Below are 12,168 nucleotides of genomic sequence, written 5' to 3'. Positions count from 1 at the left end.
CACATGGAGTTTAGTCAAAGTTCAGTTCAGTTGAGACTTCCAACTAACACTCTCTGTCTCTTCATATCTCCATAGCTGCTGCTGCTGCTGCACCGCCGTCGCCTAGAAACCGCTTCATATATAAGAAGCAGAGAGTTTCTATAGAGCAGGAAGGAAACGACATCACAGCCTCCAGCTGCAGCTTCATTTATATTGGAAATGAGTTCGGATGCTATAATAAAGCTCCATACGGTATAAAAGTAGACGTTTGTATTAAAGCTCCTTCAAAATAAAGGTAGATTTTTGCGTTAAAGCTCCATACAGTATTGTGCTATTTTATTATGTATAGTTTGTTCTTTATATTCTTATTCTTTATATTCTTATACTATATGTTGTTATCGTCAATGTGTGTCTGTGTAATGCTGCTGCTGCACTGCAATTTCCCAGCTTGGGATCAATAAAGTCTATCTATCTATCTATCTATCTATCTATCTATCTATCTATCTATCTATCTATCTATCTATCTATCTATCTATCTATCTATCTATCTATCTATCTATCTATCTATCTATCTATCTATCTATCTATCTATCAAGGTAGATGCTTGTGTTAAAGCTCCTTTAAAATAAAGGTAGATGTTTGTGTTAAAGCTCCTTCAGTATAAAGGTAGATGTTTGTGTTAAAGCTCCTTCACAATAAAGGTAGATGTTTGTGTTAAAGCTCCTTCAGAATAAAGGTAGATGTTTGTGTTAAAGCTCCTTCAAAATAAAGGTAGATGTTTGTGTTAAAGCTCCTTCAGAATAAAGGTAGATGTTTGTGTTAAAGCTCCTTCAGAATAAAGGTAGATGTTTGTGTTAAAGCTCCTTCAGAATAAAGGTAGATGTTTGAGTTAAAGCTCCTTCAAAATAAAGGTAGATGTTTGTGTTAAAGCTCCATACAGTATAAAGGTAGATGTCCATGTGTAGTGTGATTATAAAGCAGCTCTAAGTTCTATATTAACACTGTGAAAGTATTTAAAGTCTCAGTCCACAGAGAAATGCACACAGCCTACATGTATTCAGAAACTAAGCCTTTAAAAAAAACCACTTCCTGTCACTTTGTGAGGTCACAACTAAGCCCCGCCCCCTCAACACCATCCAACAACTTTTCTCTGAGTGTTTTATCTGTATTTCTCAGTGACTCTGAGCTCTGATAACTCTCTAACTCTCAGTCTGTGTGTAATATTCCCTGAGCAGCTTCATTAGTAGAATCTGTTCTTCATTGACTTCGTGCTGCAGCCTCAGAGGAACCGCGACCCTCTGAGCTCCGATAAAAGCACCCGACCATGCGCCTGAAATAAACTTATTATTATAAACCAGCGCCAATTAGGCCCGACATTTTGTTTTGCATGCTGTTGCCGCGGAGACCTTGTTAAGGCGTCGTCGCGGCGAGCAGACGGCCTCGGTGTGACGACGACGAGGACGTGGCTGCTTCTCGGACCAAAATATTTATTGGCTCTTTATTTTCCGTATTTATACTGTCTCTATGGTAATAAAAAAAAAAGGAAAAAGGAGCCGTGGCTATAATAATAAGAGTCGTAGTTGCAGTACTTCACAGTGTCGAGGATCGCCTAGCTGGTTGCTATGGGCAACGGCTGAAGGTTCATCACCAACATCCACGACTGGTTCCACAGGAAACTCATTAGTTTTATACATCTATAGATACATGTATATATAATAACCAGGACCAAGCTGCATCATATCACTCTTATTATTATATTATATTATATTATGTTGTTTTATGCTTTATTATGTTAGAGTTATGTTATGTTAAAGGGATAGTTCAACATTTTGTCAAATTGGCCCATTGCCATAATAACTACAGTCATACATGGCAAAAACTCAAAATCTTTCCAAGAATATTTGTCTTATGTCTTGTCAAAATGTCTCATTTCTATTCAAACTAATCTCTTTCCACTTAAAATAAGACTCGTCACCTAAAAATTAACTTGTTTTTAGATCATTTTCACTTGTTTCAAGCTAATTTTCACTTGAAATAAGTAGAAAAATCTGCCAGTGAAAGCAAGTTTTTTGTGCTTGTAATAAGAAATAAAAACTTGCTCCACTGTCAGATTTTTCTACTTATTTCAAGTGAAAATATGTTTGAAAAAAGTGAAAAATGTCTTAAAAACAAGCTGCTTTTTATGTGATGAGTCTGATTTTAGGTAGAATGAGATTGTTTTGACTAGAAATGAGACAAATATTCTTGGTAAGATTTTTGAGTTTTTGCAGTGTAGCAGTAGGTTCGTAATTGTCGGTGCAAGCTACTTTTAGAACGGCGGAGCAGAGCCGTGAGCTGCTCAGAGCTACGCTACGGAGGCTCATTATGGGATTTCTTAATTGGTTTCCCTCATCATCAAACTCATCAAATACACAATCCAACAACTCCACAACGCTCTGGTGGACAAGTTGTGAGCTGCACATTCACCACGCTATGAGATAATAACACAACGTTACCACACAGAGTTGTTTTAGAGGGAAATTCATGCAAAACCGCTGATGCACGTTGCCTTCAGGGACAGTTTTTCATCAACAGTCTCTGTATTTACCTCTAAAACAAGTCCGTCTCTGCTCCGCCGCTCTAAAAACAGCTTGCACCGACAATTAAAAGGTAACGAACCTACTGCTATGACTATAGGGATTATGGCAATGGGCCAATTTGACAAAATGTTGAACTATCCCTTTAAGTTATGTTATAGTAATGTTATATTACTATGTTAGAGTTATATAATGTATGTTGTAATGTTAAATGTGTGTTATTATAGAGTAATGTTATCTTATGTTTGAGTTTGCAGGTTGCTTTCTAGAATCTGAACGCTGGATGTCACGGTTTTCTCCCTGTTTTACAGACTGCACCTTTAATGAGCCTCAGACTGTGGAGCTGCTTTAATGAGACGGAGAGTTTCTGACTTATGTAACTCTCTCTCTCTCTCTCTCTCTCTAACTCGAATGTTGTGAAGTCAGGTCCTTGTTTGTCCCGTGTTGTTGGCACGGTAACAGATGATGGGGTTGATAATAAAACACATCGCGGCTCTGGATCCAATTAGAGCAGCAGAGAGAAATATTAACCGTGATAAGATCGCTGGCCTCGGCCGCGGTCACGCCTCCTCACGCCTCCAACACACAGGAAATTAAACTTGTTTTCCCTGCCTGGAGATTAGATCATCACCACGGCGACCTGGCCGTTATGTCGGCGTGGCCCTCGGAGGCCACCGTACACTGCAAAAACTCAAAACCTTACCAAGAATATTTGTCTTATTTCTACTCAAAATGTCATTTCTAGTCAAAATAAATCTCATTCTACTTAAAATAAGACTCAACACATTAAAAAGTAGCTTGTTTTTAGACACTTTTTACTTCTTTCAAGCAGATTTTCACTTGAAATAAGTAGAAAATCTGATAGTGGAGCAAGTTTTTCTTTCTTATTAAAAGCACAAGAAACTTGCTTTAAATTTGTGTGAAACAAGTGAAAATGATCTCAAAAACAAGTAAATTTTTAGGTGATGAGTCTTATTTTAAGTGGAAAGAGATTAGTTTTGACTAGAAATTAGACATTTTGACAAGAAATAAGACAAATATTCTTGGAAAGACTTTGAGTTTTTGCAGTGTAGCTTGTTTTTAGACACTTTTTACTTCTTTCAAGCAGATTTTCACTTGAAATAAGTAGAAAAATCTGATAGTGGAGCAAGTTTTTCTTCCTTATTACACAAAAGCACAAAAAACTTGCTTTCACTGGCAGATTTTTCTACTTATTTCAAGTGAAAATTAGTTTGAAACAAGTGAAAATTATCTAAAAACAAGTGAATTTTTAGGTGATGAGTCTTATTTTAAGAGAAAAGCGATTAGTTTTGACTAGAAATGAGACAAATATTCTTGTAAAGATGTTGAGTTTTTACAGTGTAACCCCGTCGTCCTTCCTGCCAATAATCAGCCCATTAAAACGAACGGAGCTCCTTCTTCTCTACATAATCGTCAATTAGCCGTCGCCGTGGAGACGACCTCCCCCGGCTCACCTCACCTCGGCGCCCGCGGAGCCTCGTTACCGGCGGTGACTCACCGGCCGTCGCCACGGCAGCAGCGCCACGTTCACGACCTCACACGGCGAGCGTCCACACGGAGACACGGAGGAGTTTAATGAGACGGTGAAGCTTCAGGTCACAGCTGGGAGGAGAGTAATAGATTACATGTAAGAGTAACTGTAATCCGTTACAGTGTGACTATAATGTTGACAAAGAAATCTGGAGTTTAACCACTGTGTTTTATTTTGAAACTTACAGGACGCTCAGAGTGTTTGACTTCCTGTTTGAAATGGTCTTCATCTACGACAGTGGTTCTCAACCTTTTTTGACCAAACGCCCCCCTGACCATACCATGATCCTCTGACCCCCCCCCAAAAAAAAGAAACAGATTACACATATCTGTTACTTTATTCATATTTCACTGCTTTTGTGAAGCTAAGACTCTGGTAAACATATTTCAAGCACCAAAACAGTTTGTCCTCATGACTGAAGGTGTGTTTTCACAAGGGATTTGAACATTTTCAAAAAGCGGACTTCAAATTTCCAGCATTTGGCCTAAATTAGTTATTTTTTACAGTTCTCTAAAACAAAAATGACCCATAATGATGGTAATGATGAGGGAGCTGTCCATGGTTACTTGGACCAAAAGTCTCTTGACATATCAAACAAAGAAAACTACGGACTATGGAAGTTTTATTGCTCAAAATACAAACGATATCATGACGTTGAACCTATGTTGCGGTAAAAAACAAAAACAAAAAAAGATTGCTGATTCGGTGGAAACCTACCTTTACAGGCGGGGGTGGGGGGTATACTTTACGGCCCAGGTGTTGTTACATCTACAATTGTCCTAAATGTTTGTTGGCCTACGCACCTGGAAAGAGAGTTTCTTTTTTTGGACAGTGAGTAAGAGCACAAACAGCTTTTCTCCCTTTTACATCTGCAACTAAAAAGGTGAATTTAATGGAAGAATTGAGAAAATGGCACTTCAACCTCAGAGGGTTTAGGGCGAGGATGTTAGGGCCGGGCTTCCTTGGCATGACGGTGAGTAGATGATTAGATGATTGGTGAATTGTCGATTTTGGGTGAAGTGACTCTGATGAGTCATCAATCAGCTGCGAATGTGCAGGTGAAGCTCCGCCCCCTCCACCTGGTTAACGGACTCGATACTAGATACTCTGATAGATGTGGAGGAAAAATATATAAATTATTAAAATGAGCTCAGTGTGTGTTTGTGTTGGGAGGGGGGGGGGGGGGGTAGGGGTGGGGGTGGGGGAGCATTTGCATTTAGATAAACTTCAGTTTAATATAGAAAATCAGCGTTTTATGTGTCGATCTGGTTTAAATCTCTATAAATGTCTCACTGTGGGTTTTATTATTATTATTAGTGTTATTTCAGACCACCTGGGAGGTAGAGGGTGTGTGTGTGTGTGTGTGTGTGTGTGTGTGTGTGTGTGTGTGTGTGTGTGTGTGTGTGTGTGTAGATATCACACAGGAACAGGCTCCCCGTTGGTTTCGCTGCCTCTCCTTTAATTAATAGATTATGTACACACGCACACTCCCGTCAGTCTGTCATTACCACGGCGACCTCTCCCTCTGCTGCCCGGCAACCTGAGACACACACACACACACACACACACACACACACACAGAGGAGTTGGAGGAAACATCAGAGTCTGAAATTCAAAATAAAAGATTATAAATATTAAACATTGAGATTAAAATTGATGAATTCAGCACAAATTCTACATACTGTGTACTATATAAAGTATAAATATATATGTATATGTATAGGCTGTGTGTGTGTGTGTGTGTGTATACAGTATATACACACACATATAGGCCGTTACACTATTTATTTCCACTGCTGACAGTTTCATTCGACTTTGCCGTCACTTCCTGTTTGGTAAAAACCGTTTCATTGGCTCATTAATTGTAATAAGTTGTTTAATTTTATTCTTTCTCTTTTATCTTTTTTACTGGAGCATTATTATCGTCTGTGTTTTTCCTTTCCCTCTTTATTTGTTTTATCATTTTAATTTCTTTTATTTAGATCGTCATTTTAATTATTTTATTTTTCGCATTTTCAAGTTAAGTTTTGGTTTTTACTCTCTCGTAAAACTCTGAGTTGTGTTTTGATCTGTGTAAATAAAGTTTGATCAAATAAACGTTTCACTTTGTTTCCTGTCGTTTCCTCAGCAGAGAAGAGATGAAGTAGAATAAAACTAAACTAAACTAACCCATGTTGTGACTGTGAGCTGGTTGATTGTTCCAGATGTTTCCAGCTGCAACGACGTCGTTAACGAGTTAGAAACTGTAGATTTAGTTTCTTTATAAAACTCCACTGAGTCGGTTTGTGTTTGTGAACGAGCAGCTTGTGGTTTTAACTGTGAACAACAGATGAACGTGAATTAAACCTTCCACTTTGATCCCTTTCTATATTCTGAAGGTTTTTACAGAGGGGATTGTTGATATATCATTCACAGCCTCATTTATACAACATTTTATTACTAAAAACATGGAGACATTAGATGTTTTAAAGGGCTGGTGACAGTATTTTCTCATTTACAGAGTGATAAAAAGAGATATCCACAATCCTCCTCTGGAAAAACTAAAGACTCTAATATGTCAACACAATAAAACAAAGTAGCTTTATCCATTGTTCAGGTTTCTGTTCTGGAAATATATGCAAATTAGCGCATATTTCATTAGATATTGCCTCATTTAGATATTTAAAGGGACAACGAGGAGTTTTGTTAAAGTGAAGTGTCTTCTCACTACATTTATGAGCCTCCGCACCGTGAAATTCTTTGACCGGGTCAAGACAGACTCATGTTTTCATTCATCAAGAATTAAAGTCAGAGGTTGGAAGACGATCACATACCGTCGTAGTTCCCACCATAAACGGAGATTCATACGGCGGCGTTATTCTCATGACTCGCCACGAAACCGAAAGTAAAGAAACGCTGGTCGGCTCGCCCAGCATTTCCACCACCACTAATAATAACAAAATAACCATAGAGACAAAACCATAGATTTATCTAAAATGGACCATTAACAAGTGGTAACGGAGATTCATCTACATTAATATCAGACTTTTTTATAACCAAATAGAAACTCCTGGTTGTCCCTTTAAACATAAAAAATGACAAAACTTGTAATACAAAAAATATTTGTTTCAATGTAAGTGATAAGATTAGATTAGATTAGATTAGATTAGAAAGACTTTATTGTCCACCGCAGTGGAAATTTGTCTTCAGCCTCTCCAAGACAACAAAGCATAAAGCAATCAAAGCGCTCCACAGCATACACATAAAAGACATAGAAACAGGAAACAAACTGAATGTTGTGCAAAATAGTCACAGACAACAACAGCCCTCTAAGGGGGTTGCCAGGTGCAGTCAAATGATCATAACATATTCAGAGCTTGTATAGCCTGAGGAATAAAGGATTTCTTAAAAATGTCCCGGCTCATCCTGGGAACTCTGAACCTTCTGCCGGATGGGAGCAAACTTGGGAAATTTCATGGTGATATCTGTTAGTGTCTCAGCTTAATGAGTGAACCAGCGGGTTTTTAAACCGTCACAGTCGACAAGTTTGAAGCCACACACACACACACACACAGACACACAGAAACACACACACACACACACCAGGTGAAGCTTGTGACCTCCAATATCTCCTGTGGATTATATTTTTTCCAGTGTGAATAAACCTGTGATATGAGGAGATGTTGAGATGTTTCTTCTGGTCTTTATCTGGAGGTTTTCCAGCCGAAGCAGCTGGAGTCGGATGATGATGTGGATCAGATCATCAGACGTCTTCCTGACCTGAGGCCTGTTATGTGGCAGCAGGGGAGGGAGGGGGGAGGAGGGAGGGGGGAGGGGGGGGAGTGATAATGTACTGGTGTGATAATGGTGCTACACCTTGATGATCAATGCGAGTCATAAAAGGCTCGGTGACATAAAGAAGTGATAAATCTCGCGGCTCCTCCTCAGTGAAGCAGCACAGACACATAAAGGCTGCAGGTTTCCATGGCGCTGGACCGATCCGTGTCCTCACCCCGGGGGAGGAGGAGGGGGAGGAGGGGGAGGTGTGTGTGTGTGTAGGGGGAGGGAGAAGGGGGGGGGGCAAATAAAACACAGATTATGAAGAGGATAATGTGTCGGCTCTGGAAGACGAGGAATGAAAATATCAGCGGGTTCTTTTTGATTTGTACGACCAGAGGCGACACTTGAGATGAACGAAGCGCGTCGCAAATTACCATGTAATAAAATCTTTACCTGGGGGGGGGGGGGGGGAGGAGGAGGGGGAGGAAGAGGGGGAGTTACACACATGTAGAAAAAACATAATCCAACATCAGAGCTCAGTCCAGTTCACACACAAAATAACTTCATTAGTTTGACAAAAACACAATGACAGGAAGTGTTTCTGGAGGAGACAATAAAGTGACGGACTAAAGGTGAATGGGTGAATGCGATGTACTGTAAAGCGCTTTGGGTATCGTTCAGGTATCCACCTTTTTCCAAACGTCAAAAACGTAGCCTGTTTTGCCGGTTTTGCTCTTCTGGTGGAATGTTGTGGTTACGTTTCCATGGTTTCGGTAGTTGCGGTAAATGCATGGATTTTTTTTTTTTTATGAAAATCTGTAAAACGCATCCAATCCAATCCAATTTTATTTATATAGCACAATTTAAACAAACACAAAGGTTTCCAAAGTGCTGCACAGCAAGATAAAATACAATCACAGCAGCTTTTAACAGTGGATATCACACAGACTGACATCCGTGTTAAAATCCAGCGTTAATAGATCCATGCGTTTACCGCAACTATGACAACGACTGAAAACCATGGAAACGGAAACGTACAATTCCACCAAACTGGCAAAACCGGCTTCAACCATAGATGTCATTCGGAAACTTGTGGATAGTAAAGCGCTAGCCTATATAAATACAGACCATTTACCATTTATCGTGTCCCCAGAAACACTTCCTGTTTCTCTACCTGTGTGTTTCTGACCGTCAGAATGATTTAATAATGAACTCGTACATGAGCAGCTTCGGGCCCCCTGAGGACCACGGTCACCACGGTTACCACGGTCACCACGGTTACCACTCGGGGTCAATTTGTGTCTGTGTGTAAACGTCTGAACGTGATGAAGCTGCTGCTGCGTCGGCACGGTGATGGAGTTCCTGTCAGGGCTCGGTTCCTCGCCGCGGCCCCGGGAGCCGACACAACGACCTGATCCATCATCACCATGACAACGCTCCGCTCTCTACACAACGATGAGATGATGTACGAGGGCGGAGCCAATCAATAGCCGCCGCGGTCGATGCATCAGCTGCTGCTCCATCACAGAAAGGGGGCGTGGCCTAAACAGGAAGTTGTTATATACATGATCAAAAACAGCTTCATCTCCTGTTTATAATACGTTTTTTTTTAATGATTCAGATTTCAACCCAGATTTTACCCAAAAATAAACATTTATATTATAATATATTATTTATCATATTTTACACATCAGCTCCTTCAGCTGCAGCGACGTCGTCTTTCCTCGTTCAGAAATCAATACACTGCAAAAACTCAATATGTTACCAAGAATATTTGTCTTATTTCTAGTCAAAACAAATCTCATTAAACTTAAAATAAGACTCATCACATTAAAAAGCCGCTTGTTTTTAGACACGTTTTACTTTTTTCAAGCAGATTTTCACTTGAAATAAGTAGAAAAATCTGACAGTGGAGCAAGTTTTTCTTTCTTATATAATCATTTCTTGTCAAAATGTCTCATTTCTAGTCAAAACTAATCTCTTTCCACTTAAAATAAGACTCATCACCTAAAAATTAACTTGTTTTTAGATCATTTTCACTTGAAATAAGTAGAAAAATTTAAGCAAGTTTCTTGTGTTTGTAATAAGGAAGAAAAACTTGCTCCACTATCAGATTTTTCTACTTATTTCAAGTGAAAATCTGCTTGAAAGAAGTAAAAGGTGTCTAAAAACAAGCTGCTTTTTAATGTGATGAGTCTTATTTTAAGTAGAATGAGATTTATTTTGACTAGAAATGACATTTTGACTAGAAATAAGACAAATATTCTTGGTAAGATTGTGAGTTTTTGCAGTGTTTAATGATATTTAATGCATTAATGCAGCAGCAGCAGCAGCAGCTGCAGCTTTAATTCTGATGTTTTACCTTCAGTGTGACTGAGCGGAGACTAATAAGGTGCAAAGGTCATTTTTCATTACAGTGTGCTTCCATTTGCATTAATTATTTATTGATTAATTTGTGTCGGCCAGCGAGCGAAGGAATGGCGGCGCCGCGTCAACAGCTCTCGGCTGATTCGCTTATTAATTCCACAGCAGCTCTCTGATTGGCCGCCGCCGCTGCAATTAATGACCGACATTACTGTAGAGTTGATGTTGGACCGACTTATAATTCATCATTGATTATTTCCATCTTCATCAGAGCGGCTGGACTCAGCAGCAGCAGCAGCAGCTACAGTACAGACGGTGTTATTATGGTCTGTTACATAGTGGCTGTGGCTGAGAGTGATGAGGATGAAGATGAAGTGTATGACAAGCTGATTTAACATTTAAAAGCTAAGTTTGACTCTCCGGAATTAACATTGTAGATATCAACAACGTCTTTCTGACTGGTCCTAACTACATTTTTAATAGTTGGATTTTTTTTATTCAAGATATCTGTAATTCAGTTTTGCCTATAGTCAAAAAGAACATTTCAGATCCACAACTACATTCTTCCTAGGACAAATGACGTCACTGTAACCATTCATGTGTATGGGGTTTGTCATTACAGATATCTACAGTTCAGTTACAGATATCCACTATGTGAATTACAGATATCTGTAACTGAATTACCACTAGTACTAATTCCAGTTTGAGATATTTACAATTTGATTCTGACTAGTCATAACTTAATTTAAAGGGATAGTATCATTGTTTTAAAGTGGGGTTGTATGATCTACAAATAGCCCCTAAGTACTTTAATTGCAGTAGAAGACTCTCTGCACTCCTCCCGTTAGCAACGCCAGCCCATAATAGCCCTGCCCAGAGATTTACAACATACAGTATTGTGAACAGACCCAAAGAAACGGCCTATTTTCACGGCCTAAAAGAGGTTTTACCTGAAAATAAAAACACAGTTCCATTGTTCGCTATAATATAACTTTTTCCAGGAAAAACACAGTTTTTATTTGGACCTAACCACCTCACATATCCCTCCGCCCAGGGTTAGCGCCCGCCGATCAGCAGTTGGTTAGGTCCAAATAAAAACTGTGTTTTTCCTGCACTTTGAAGGGCTGGAAAAAATTATATTATAGCGAACAATGGAACTGTGTATTTTTTTTCAGGTAAAACCTCTTTTAGGCCGTGAAAATAGGTCGTTTCTTTGGGTCTGTTCACAACACTGTATGTTGTAAATCTCTGGGCAGGGCTATTATGGGCTGGCGTTGCTAACGGGAGGAGTGCAGAGAGTCTTCTACTGCAATTAAAGTACTTAGGGGCTATTTGGAGATCATACAACCACACTTTAAAAAAAATGATACTATCCCTTTAGGATATCTGAAAAGGGACATGTAGATATCTTTAATTGAGGTGAATTAAAGATATCTAGAACTGGAATTATGACTAGTCAGAATCAAATTGTAGATATCTGTAACTGGAATTAGTACTAGTGGTAATTCAGTTACAGATATCTGTAATTCACATAGTGGATATCTGCAACTGAACTGTAGATATCTGTAATGACAAACCCCATACACATGAATGGTTACAGTGAAGGAAGAACGTAGTTACAGATATCTGAAAGGTTCTTTTTGACAAGAGGCAAAACTGAATGACAGATATCTACAACACACATCCAGTCTGGCTTTTAAATGTTAAAACGTCTTGTTGCCGTAGAAGTGAAATGAGCATCGTGCAGCAGGAGGAGGATCTGTTGATGGATCCACTGACCTGGAGTCAGTCCAGACCTGAGTGGGCTGTGCATAATTTAAACTGAGAAAACTAAAGAAGAAGGCACCAACGATGCCGTGGTTTTATTCAGATTTGATTCAGTCAGAAAAGAAAAAACAAACAGGTTTTACACTGCAAAAACTCAAAATCTTTCCAAGA

Source organism: Trachurus japonicus, chromosome 20 (assembly GCF_045865225.1).
Source record: "Trachurus japonicus isolate A0001 chromosome 20, Traja_1.0".
NCBI classification, from domain to species: Eukaryota; Metazoa; Chordata; class Actinopteri; order Carangiformes; family Carangidae; genus Trachurus; species Trachurus japonicus.
The sequence above is the reverse complement of the archived record's forward strand: the minus strand, read 5'-3'. Positions refer to the sequence as shown.